Source organism: Cicer arietinum, chromosome 7, assembly GCF_000331145.2.
Source record: "Cicer arietinum cultivar CDC Frontier isolate Library 1 chromosome 7, Cicar.CDCFrontier_v2.0, whole genome shotgun sequence".
Classification (NCBI taxonomy): domain Eukaryota; kingdom Viridiplantae; phylum Streptophyta; class Magnoliopsida; order Fabales; family Fabaceae; genus Cicer; species Cicer arietinum.
In genome coordinates this window covers 7,754,966-7,767,714 of record NC_021166.2, presented here as the reverse complement: position 1 = coordinate 7,767,714, position 12,749 = coordinate 7,754,966, and the positions used below count along the sequence as shown (strand labels likewise).

The following is a 12,749-nucleotide window of genomic DNA, read 5'->3' as shown; positions in this document are numbered from 1 at the left end:
CTTTCTTGTGAGATTAAAAAAAAACTTGCAGAAATAATTTTGACTAATACTTATTTTTTTGGCCGAACATTAATCATATAAGTCTTTTCTTTTTAATTAATAATCAGGGTCAAGACAAGAAAACAATTTTTTTTGTCCAATAAAACATCAACATACAATTTAACAAGTTACTATATTAAAGTGTTAGATCCTTTAAAAAAATATATTAAAGGGTTAGATATTGTTATGAGTTTGTTATAGATATTTATAAGTTGATTAGAACTAATAATTATAAATTAGTTAAAGATTCATTAGTTTTTTTTATTATCATTGTATATATATATTCATTATAATTTATTTTTCTCATTAAATTAATTTTATATAGTGCACACAATTTCCATATTTTTGTGTGGCTGAGCATATATTTTTTTTATAAGCAACAAATTTTTAATAAAAATATAAGAGGTATTCCAATTCATACAACAAAAGCGGTTCAAATTGAAGATCTAGCAAGAAAACTCTATTTTCATATAAGGCTGAGCATATTAATATTTTTGTTGCACTACAAAAACAAACCTATTTTGAGGGATTTACATAATTTGATTTCTTCTCTTGCATTGCACTATTGTTTTATCCCTTTTAGTACCCTAAACAAAGAAAGCATTATGAAAGTATTTTGATCAGTTAACCAATATAGGAAAGAAAGTTCCACAAGTAAGAGAGAGAAAACAAAAATAAAAAATGGGAAGAGGGAGAGTTGAACTAAAGAGGATAGAAAACAAAATTAACAGGCAAGTTACTTTTGCTAAGAGAAGAAATGGGATACTCAAAAAAGCTTATGAGCTTTCACTTCTTTGTGATGCTGAAGTTGCTCTTATCATCTTCTCTAACCGTGGAAAGCTCTATGAATTCAGCAGCACTTCATGGTAATATCTTCTTGTGTTTCAATGTGTGTATAATTAATAATGCATCTTTTTGTCCAAGATCTGTGCTTTAGTGCTTATAATTCTCCTCAACAACTTAACTACTATTTCTGATTTCCTCTTTTTATAAACAAAAAATAAAATAAAATATTCGAAAGAACTATTTGCTGATTGATTTAAAGTAGTTTACATATGTAAGCTCTAAAATAAATAATAAAAAAATATTTTTTTTCTTCCATTAGCCAGATTTGTTGTGAGTGTAAAGTTCCGATCTTTAATTTCAACTCTTTTTATTTTCCAGAATCACATTAATAAAACAAACAAATTTGTCTCATTTAATTTCTCCATAATGATCATGTGAAGATCTATATGAGGAAGGAGTGTTAAAGAAGAAATTTTTTCTCTTTTCATTTTTTGTTTTGAAAAAGCTTAATTTGCTGGTTCTATTTCAAGATAGGATCTTAACTAGGGCATCATCCTATTTCTATGGAAGAGTGTAAAACTCATCAATTTGTAATTTTACTCTAAAATATTAACCATGAACTAGCCCTTATAATTAATTACCATATAATATATATATATATTTGTAATTTTTTTTATTAGTTTTTACATTTTTGATCTACAATGTGATTATGGATACATAGATGATTAAGAAACTAGGCTATGATTTACTGTTGTGATTTGGTGTCAGAGATGGGATGTTTGATTTGCAAGCTTGTTTTACTTTGTGTTTGCATTGCAATTTAAGGATGCCTCATAGAGAAAGAGAAAAATGGTTTCTTTAGCTTCTATCCTTAAAACCGTTGGGGAATACCTGGCTTGATTCACAACAAATACCAAAAAATAAAACATTAATTGCACCTTCCCATCTGAGGAAACTGTCTTACACAACATTTGTTTTTGTCTTTTATTGAAAAACTTTAACTTTTATATGTTGTCTAGCTAAAGAGATTTACATTATCTTTGAATCACAACTGATTATACTTGTAATTTTATAATTAGTTAGTTCTTATTAAAATTAAATATTTTAAATTTATAGTGTAAATGTCTTTACACAAAATAAGTCTTTTATTAATTTTAACTTTTTTAAATAAATTTTGATTGGAGTTGACTTCTGCTTCAATTATTGTACAAAAATCAAATTTTTTTAGTGTTTGTTTGGTTTATATAAGATGATTTTATATTGAGTTTAACTTATTTTTATAAAATAGAATGTAAGATAAAACTTTTCTTTCTAATGAACTAATTTCATACCTTATCTTTTTCGAACGGGTGATTTAAATTTTTCTCAATATATACTCTAACTCATTCTTAAAAACTTTGTAAAAGGACTATTTACCACATCTTAAGACATATATTTTTAAGTCTTATCTCATTAAATATGAGACTCTTAACGTATCATCTTGCGTGTTAGATGAAATATCTAGAGTTTGATCTAAATATCTAGAACATAAAATTTGTAGTTTTTAAATTCAAGTTGAATAATTTATAATATGCATTTTTTGAAGTTTTTTTATATTAGACTCCATACAATCCTTGTTATTAGAAATAGCTGAGTTAATAAAAGTTTACGTATTTAGTGTATAAATAAACATATATATACCGTTGTACTTTCAATTCACTTTTATCAAAAATAACTTTTACAAAATCAATTCTCAACTCCACATTATCAAAACACGAAGAAGACCTACCTTTTTCCTATGTGGATCTTTTTTTAAAAACTAAACGCACATCTTTTAACTTATTAAATGAAGAGTTTAAATGAGTAATTTTTTAAAAGGTAATACTGATATATATTATAATTATACTATAAAAAAAAATATCAACGACATAATTGATAAATAATTTGATCCTTTAAATATGTTTAAATATCTAGTTATATATTACATCCCTAATTGGAGAGTATGGGAAAACATCTTACAGTGTTCAATTGCCTTTGAGTTGGACTGTTTACATATCAATATATAATCTCAATTAATCCAAAAAAAAAAAACTATTAATTATTAATCCCATAGAGTTCTTTTGGTTGTGGCGTAGCATGATGAAAACACTAGAGAAATACCACAAGTACAATTACTGTGCCCTGGAGACCAACCAACCAGCCAATGACACTCAGGTAAATCTTTACTTATTACTTAATATATCTAGTTTTTTTAAAACGATATTAATGGTAAGTGTGTATTATTTTAGTAAAATATTTTTTGTTAAACACATTTCTTTCATCTACAAGATTTAAAGTTGAGATTTTATTTAAAATATTGGAATTAAGTTTCACTCAAACCATATATATATTAGTTACATGTTGTTCAATTGTAACCGTTGTATTTGGATCAATTGGACCACTTGTATTTAAGCTCATTAAATATCACAAACTAATATTACTTGTTGGAGAATATATAACTGTAAGACCTTCGAGAACAAGATTATATAGATAGATAGATAATTTCTCTAATATATACTATAAACAAATTTGACACAGCAAATCTACTAACAACGTATATATAGCCACCTCATTAATAAATCAAACATTTAACCATTCATAGTAAATAATTGGAACTAACACTTAAATGCCAAAATATATATAGAAATTTGAGTCATGGAATTCTCTATTATTTGATAATATTATTCGTTTAACTACCCATATACTACTTCATAATACGTTACTTGGCAGAATTACCAGGAATACGTGAGATTAAAAGCAAACGTAGAAATCTTACAACGTTCACAAAGGTACGTTGTAATTCTTCTATAATTTTAGCCTTTATAGATTAATTCTGAGTTTATATATTGGTTTGTTGAAAGTTTTTATAAAGTGTCTAATAATGTTTCCAAATGCTGTAGGAACCTTCTCGGGGAAGATATTGCCCAAATGAATACAAATGAGCTCGAACAGCTTGAGAATCAATTAGAGGCAGCACTTAAGAATATCAGAGCAACTAAGGTAACATTAATTGCTGATCAATGTTTCTCCAATACATTATATTAGAGACGTTAAATTTTAGTGAATAACAATTAATTTATATTATGAACTAGATACGTCTGTTTATATTGATCAAATTTTAATTCAATTTTCTTTTATAAAAATATCACATCAAGTAGTTTGTAATAATAATTCTCTTAATACTTTATATTTTTTATATGTACATTAATAAATCATATAAACACAATTTGATTGCAAAAGAAGATTTTAGGGGTTGATGATTATTTTTTTGGATAGATTTTAACATGTTAGATTTTTTTTTTCAGACTCAATTCATGGTCGATCAACTCGTTGATCTTCACAATCGGGTATGTGTGTCATCATATTTTCACTTGTGAGAAGTGAAAAAAGTGTTGCCTATTTAAACCACGACCATATATAAAATTAAATGTTACCTAGTGGTGGGCTAAAGTTTAGGCAACATTTTTTTCTATGCAGGAATCAGTACTTGTTGAAACAAATAATGCGCTTAGAAGTAAGGTAAATATTTCAAAACCAACTTGAAATTATGGTACAAGTTGTTCTCATATTTCTCCACAACTATTTTAAGTACAATTCATAATCAATCAAAACAAATTCTTATTAGCTTTGAATAATTAGTATTCTTACTCATATGACACCTTTTTTAATATGTGTGAACTAATTGAATTATTTAATTATTGTGAAACGGAATAAATATTTAACTAATTCTCTCTCTTCAATATTAAATTTGTAAAAATAAATTTAAAAAAAAAAATTCAAAAAATTTAAGCTATATGTTTAATTAGGCTGCAAGGTTGCATCTGATGAGAATTCTCTATGAAACAGTTGGAAGAAAATGATAAGTCGCAAATTCCAGATAGAATATTGGCTTTGGAAGTTGGTGGGTCTAATATCCACTAAACTCGTTTCTCTCCTCAATCAGATGGGTTTTTTCACCGTGTGGGAGTGAATTCCACCTTGCAAATTGGGTAAACTCCAACTATTCATAAAAGTACTCGATAATATAAGTTTTAAATAATATAATATTAAAATCATTTTTGTACGGTGATAATTTTTTTGACACATACACATGAAAAGAAAAAAGTAAAAAAAAAAATAATAATTAAGAATGTATAATTTTAAAATGATTAAAAGACTTTTTTTTATTTAAATCTTAGTTTAATGACAAATGTCGATGTGAGTTGAACGTCTTGTTCTGATTCGAATCATGAACTTAATAATGTGAGTTAATTAGAGTAGAATTTTTCTGTGTACGATGGTGAATTAGTATTAAAAGTCATTTAAAATTTTAATGATAATTGATAATATTTCATGGAAGTAAAAATTGATTGTTCTTCACTCTAAAAAATAAAATAAAAGAAAATGAATTAGAACGGTGCTTTAAGGTTCATGTAATTGTTTTATTTTGTTTTAGACTAACAAACATTAATCAAATAGTCATCTTTTAAGTTGTGAGGATGAATAGGACTCTAAATTTATACATTCAGACACTTATACTTATTTAATTGTTAGAGTTTTAAACGTATATACGTTATTAAACTTATAAAAGTGATCTAATGTATAATTTAATGTTTTATTGATTAAAATAAGCAGATACAATCCGATGGGTTCTGATGATGTAAATGTTGGAGCGTCGTCCTTAAGTGTGCATGGATTCGCCTCTGGCTGGATGCTCTGATAACATTAAATTTTCATACCATATAATGATTAAAAAGAAATGGTAACGAATGTGTTAGCATTATATATCAAATTTTATATAAAAAAATTTGATATCTTTTGTCATGTATTATAACTTATTTATCAATGTTTACATAAATAAAAACGGGGAGTAGTATTGTCATATAATATGTGAACCAACAACTTTGCATATTCGTCTTGATCAATTTAAAACTTGTAAGCTTTAATTTATGTGATAAGCATATGCTAATATTATAATGTCTATATTCTCCTTTTATTTTCATATTATCTGCCTGTCTCTTCCTAATTATCTTTCTTGTCAAAGGAAAAAAAATGTTTGAATTATTTATTCTTTTTAATAGATTGACAAATGGACTTTAGGCCACGTATACTTGATTTATGATAGGGAATTATTCACCTTTGTCCAGTGGCATATGTATGTTGGGTTGGGCCTCTTTTAGTTAGTCTTCAATACACACATTTAGAACTAAGAATCTTAGTGGATGCTCTTTCAGTTTAACAATTTTCGATCTTTTATTGAATTTTAAGATCAAATAATGAAAAACTCAATCCGATAATAAAAAAATAAAACCACCAACAACAATAGTATTTTTGTACATATAAATAAGTATTAAGCGGTAGATGCAATCACCAAAAAATTTTAGGAGGATATAAAATAATGATGTTATTGAGGTTGAACCTTGAAATGGGTTTGTAGCCCACTAAATTGTAGACAGCAGAGATATTATCCTATTAAGTTGGACCGACCATTGAATTGAATTTTGCCAAATGGAAATTAAATTCCCTCCTCTCATTATTTCTTCCGTTGAATTTTGGTATAATAGAGTCTTCATTAGTCATGTTGTAGAACCTTTGGGCTAATAGAATCTCTAGGCTACTTTCTTCAGTCTTGACACATGGAAAAATATGTACGTCAGATCAGAATTCATAATCGCATTCACTGTATAATAGCTTTTATCAAATTTTCAATATTTTTGTTTAATTTTGCATAAAAACACTGCACTTCTGTGCCCACTGAGGTTGAGAAATGATTACTCATCTCCATAATGTGACAGGAGAGTTATCACGCGCCTTTCTCATTTTTTCTATAATAGCTCATTTTTTGTCATGCTAGAAAATAAAGTATCAAAATTTTAAAATGTTAAATGCATCAGTTCCATTTCAAGATTATATTACTACTTTTAACATTTTAATAAAAGTTTTTGGACACTAATTTTATTTTGTATTCTTTTAAATTATTTTTAATTTAATCAATCAAATTTTTTAAATTTATTATTTTCTCAAAAAAATATTTAACTAATTTTCAAAATTTGTTATAACCATAAAAAAAAAGTGTATTTTTATGTTATACTCTTAATTTGTTTGTCTATTGCCGTCCCTCCCTACAATAAAAACATAGATCTTTTCTTCTTCATTGATATTAAAAAGAGTGATTGAAACTAACATTTTGGTATATAATCACTCTAACTCGTTTTTTTCATTCATTTTTATTTAAAAGTGTGATTTCACATAAATTTAAATTTTCTTTCGACATTTTATGTAATTTCATCATCGTTTAAATATGACGTTTTTGTTTGTTTCTATCTCAGTATGATACTTTTTTGTGTTATTTTAGTGTTGTGTTTATTTGATTCGATCATAACTTTAATTTATTACAAATTTCAATAAATGATTTTGATGTCGTCAATGTTATCATAAATATTATGAATATTTAAAATTTTAATATTTATAAATATATTACTATTTTATGCTATTAACTGACATGAATGATGTGGATTTATTCATAAATTCATTTTTATTTTTAAACATTATAAAAAAAAAAAGTATATTTTATATTAACAACCATTAGAAACCACATAATAAAATTCAATTTTTCCAATAAAAAAATATAACACCTACCTAGAGTTCCTTATATGTTTTCCAATTAAAGTTCAACAAGTGTCCATAACACCGTTACCCACCCTTTCTGGTATTTGTAAACCAAAACAAAAAGCAAGCATTGTTTGATATCCTGTTTGAGTTTGACAAAACCAAAAGAGTGGGGAATCTCTTCTTCATTCATCATGATATAATGGTTAATTAAAAAGATAACATTATAAAGAAATAATAATAAAATTTAAGGGGAGATTCAGCAAGAGAAAAATGCAGCAACCGATCTAAAGTGAAGGAGACGCAAATTTGTTGCTGACGATAAACTCTGATGTGACTATGATGAATTTGTCGTTGAACAAATATTTGAAAGTACCGAAATTTTAATATTTTGATTTATCAATTAATTACAATATTTTTTTATATTAAAATTTTAGATTATAAATTTGTAATAAGCATAAAAAAGTTCGCAATTTATAAGAGGTAGAATTATAAGTATAACATATTGGAGAGATAGAATTATAAGTATAGTATATTATTTTAATTTGTATGTTTCAAAAAAAAGAAAGTTAATTTAAATGTTTTTATAATTATTTTACAAAATCAGAATCTGTTGAATAGCATATTAATTTTGTTATGTTCAAATTTAGAAAAACTAAAATCATATATTAATTATTAGATATTAAATTTATTTAATTTGAACTCAAACCTAAACATAAGAAAAATAAATTTAATTGATTTCAAATTAATTTTTGAATTTATCATATCATTCGTTGAATTTTAAAAATTTAAGTTAAATATTTTTATTTATTGATTGATTAATATTTTTTACAATTACTTCTATTAAAAAAATATTAACGACTTTGAATGAACTATTAGGTGCTAATCAAGTTCAGCCACGTGACGGCGACAAAAACAAAAGGTATGACTAGGTGGTGGTGAGTTTATCGCCTAAACAAACTCTGTTTGATTCCATATTTGTTGCGATGACGACAACATAACGGACGTTATCTCATCCTAATTAGAAATTTATATTAAAAAATACACGTGTTGCTTTTTTATTTAAAAACAGTGGTAACAGCACTTAAACAACTGTGTATAAGGTTTCTCCTTTTGTATTTCGTATTTTTTTCTTACGTAATAATTTTCTTTTTTCATACTTTCTTTAATCCATTCCTTTATCTTTTTTCCCCTTTTTTCGGCACATCCTTCTATCTTTTAAGAATATCGTTATGGTAAATGATTGCGGGGCACAGAGTTTATTCCAATCACTATAATCTATACAAGATGGATGCATGAATATCAGAATATATATCTCATATCCTGTTGGGGCTTTTCACCCAAAAAAGAAAAAACTTGTTGGTGATTCTACATTTATAAGATGAAGAAAGAATCAATTCAAGTGCTGCTGTACTATCAAGGTTTTTAGATTCTCTTTCTCTAGCTTAAGTAATTTAATTGGTGAGTTAAAAAACACCAATAAATATATATATATATATATATATAAATATATATATATATATATTGAGAAGGATGTTAGATTTATATTATTAATATTTCTTTTATTAATTAATTAACCATTAACATAAATAGATCAGATTATGTTATTAACATTTTTTTTCTATTAATTAATTAATCATTAATATTTGTTTGTTAAAAGAAATTTAAATCTTAGCTGTAAGCACATTTGATAAATATGACTTCATTACTATATTACGAAGAGAAGGTGAGCAAAATTCATTGTTGGATTGAAGTAATGGACGTTGAATTGACTGTCCTTCAAAAAAATAATACTTGGATGGTTGTTTGTTTACTTCTTGAAAAAACTCTCATTGGATGTAAATAGGTATTTAAAACAAAGTACAAATCCGATGATTCAATTGAACGTCAAAAGACACGTCTCGTAGCATAAAAGTATTCACAAATTGAAGGGGTGATTTTCTTGACACCTTTAGTCTAGTCGCAAAGTTAACTACAATTATGCTTGTCTTATCTATTGCCGATTCTTAAGATTGACATCTCCAATAGTTGGACGTCAACAACCCCTTTCTTCATGATGATTTGGATGAATAAGTTTACATGACACCTCCACTGAGTCTTAATTTCAATGCTCCCAATCAAGTTTGTTGTCTCATTAAATCTATCTATGGCCTAAAACAAGCTAGTTGCCAATGGTTTTCTAAGCTTTCAACCTTCCTTGTCAACCACGAGTACTCACAATCTCAAATTAAGTGATCATTCTCTTTTCACAAAGTAATCTACCAAGTCCTTCAATGTCATTTTATATATGTAGATGATCTTATCCTTACTGCAAATGATTTTGCTGAAATCTCTTCAATCAAACACAATCTTGATATCTCTTTTAAAATCAAGGACCTAAGTTCCATTAAATACTTTGTTGGCCTTGAAATTACAAGAACAAAGTCTGGTATTTCCATTTCCCAACATAAATACACTTTTAATGTGCTCACTGATGTTGGTCTCTTGGCTGCCAAACCTACTTCAACACCCACGAGCAGACCTTCAATCATCCAATACGATAAGCCAATTTATGATATTACAACATATCGTTGTTTCATTGATTGTCTAAATTACCTCATCACAACTCGTTCAGATATCTCTTATGTTGTTCAACAATTTAATTAACACATTTCTTATCTTTTAACCTCACATCATCAAGCTACCATATGGGTTTTGAGCTACTTGAAGAAGAATCATGGACAAAAATTGTTTTTCTCTTCAAAATTTTCTATTAAACTCAGCTTTCCATGACTTTGACCGGGCCTCGTGTCCCTTAACTCGACGATTAGTTACCAGTATATTTATTGACGATACACTCATGTTTTGGCATTCAAATAAGCAAGAGATTGTATCGCGTTCCTCCTCCAAAGTCGAGTGCAGAGCACTTGCCGCCACCGTTTGTGAGCTACAGTGGTTAACTTATCTCCCTCTAATATCAAGGTTTCCCTTGAAACCCATTCATTTATATTTTGTGGTAGCAAATCTACTTGTCACATAGCTGCAAATTCCACTTTCCAAGAACGAACAAAGCATATCGACATTGATTGTCACGTCGTCCACGATAAATTACAACTCAAGTTATTTCATCTCATGCTTGTTTCCTAATTCGATCAGCTTACCGACAGATTCACGAAGCCTCTTGATCCTCAACCGTTCATGTATTTGTCGTCAAAACTAGACATTATTGACATGCACTTAATAAATTGAAAGAAAAATGATTTAGAGAATATTTTTAGAGTTATATATGAGTTGCGCTAAAGATTATCTTTAGAAGCTGGTTTGTATTTATTTATGAGTTAATGTTATTATGATGTACAAATAGACATTTCCACACTAAATTGAATGATTAGTGCAATTTAAATATAAGATTTTTGACATTATATGGATGATTAATAAATATAATAGATTTCATAATTTATTAATTATTTATTTAAGATAATTAACTATAATTTTAAATGTTTTTTATAATAATTTTCACGTGTTCCGCCTTTAGAATGAATCAAAAGCAAAAAGCAAAACAAATATTTAAAAGTTATCTGTTTTAATCAAATACATACAACTTTTTGATTGTTGTGCATACTACAAGAGTTTAATTATGAGTAAAAAAAAGAAGAGTCTAATTGGCCTTTTAAGTTCACACCATCTTATTCCATTTTATTAAAAATAAGTGAACCAATACAATTGGTTACTTTCTCTGTCTTAAAATAATTATCATATTTTATTATTTCATACAAATTAAGAATATATGATAAATTAAAGAGAAAAAAGTAATAATTTTATCAAACTATTTTTTATAAACTATTAATTAATTTCAATTATCATAAACGCAAAGTAGATGAATAATAATTTAGAAGTGATGCATATAATATTAATTAGATGATAAAATTAAATTAAATTTGCATTGAAAACAAAAAACGACAATTATTTAAGGATAATTTTTTCTTGCAAATACGAAAATTATTATGGAACGGAGGGAGTAAATAGTAATAATTATGATTAAGCTTAGATAAAAGACGCTTGCGCTAAACAATGACCGACCTTATTTGCTTGCCTTTAAACAAAAGTTAGTATGTGTTAATTAGAGTCTTATATTAGATAAAATAAAGTCCAACAAAATATTTATAAGTAGTGGATAATCGTCACCTTATAAATTAATTTGGTAGGATTGTATTAATTTTAACTCAAATTTTAAGATGATATCAACATATCAAAGATCCATTGAAACATATATTATCAAGTTACTATTATTAGAACATTCGAATCATGTTCAAGATATCCAACCATGACAGAATATTTATAAGTGGTCGATAATTTATTAGTGGTTTTTTTTCATTTCGTCTAAAAAACTCTTTTGTCATTTATCATTTCGTCTAGACAAAAAAAACTCTTTGGTGGTTGTTTTCCGTCATTTCCAACCGTAGCGGAGTGTGAAGCCACGCCCTCAATAATCTCATTGTCAATTTCGAATAGTCTAATTGGCTTTTAAGAAGAAAGAAATTGGTAAATGGTGATTAATTAAGAACGCAAAAAAAATTCATCCTAATTAATTTTGGAACCCTTTAGACCATGTCCTATTGGACTTATTAGCCGGCGTATTCGGTGTTTATTAGCGGTAACAAATATGTCATTTTGATACTTTATACAAATTAAATAGTGTAATTAATATGGTAGATAAAAAAATCTATAAATTACTTCCGATGGTACTATCTATAAATAGTATGGTATGAAAAAAGACAGAGTAATAAATAATGAAAGGCAGAGAAGGATCCAAGAAAACATAGAGTAATTAAAACTCAAATAAATTATTTGCTTTATTTAAAAAACAAGAAAACATTTTGTATCTCTAATGCTATTCTTTTGAACAAAAGTTATTATACCAATTCCACCTACGGTTTTTGTTGACAAGGTAGAAACCCAACTCTGCCTTTTCATTTATCTTTTGTATATCCCAATTTGGCCAAACAAACTTGAGTGGACATAAGACTATGAGAACTATACAGTCTATCCTTTTTCTTTGGAGGGTCTCCACCACACTATTGTGTCAAACACGTTTTTCTTTTCATTTTTTGTGTGTGTCGGTCATTGTGATACGCATAGCTGATGAAAACTACTAGTCACCAAAATAGTGCAACACCTTCATACCCATGTCTTTACTTTTTTGCTATATAAGTTGGTGATGGCTTCACTTCTGCAGTTGCTGTTGTGTACTAGCTTTTGCCTGTTCAAGACACGACAATACTTTTTTATATTTATAGCTAAGGCTCTGGTGCCAGTAACATGGACTACCTCAATAGTTC

The 12,749-nt window shown here is 27.1% G+C and overlaps 1 pseudogene; it reads left to right on the top strand.

Moving 5' to 3' along the window:
- The first annotated feature begins 494 nt into the window (after window positions 1–494).
- LOC101508495 (MADS-box protein EJ2-like) lies at window positions 495–5,824 on the top strand (annotated as a pseudogene).
- Window positions 5,825–12,749: the final 6,925 nt, after the last annotated feature.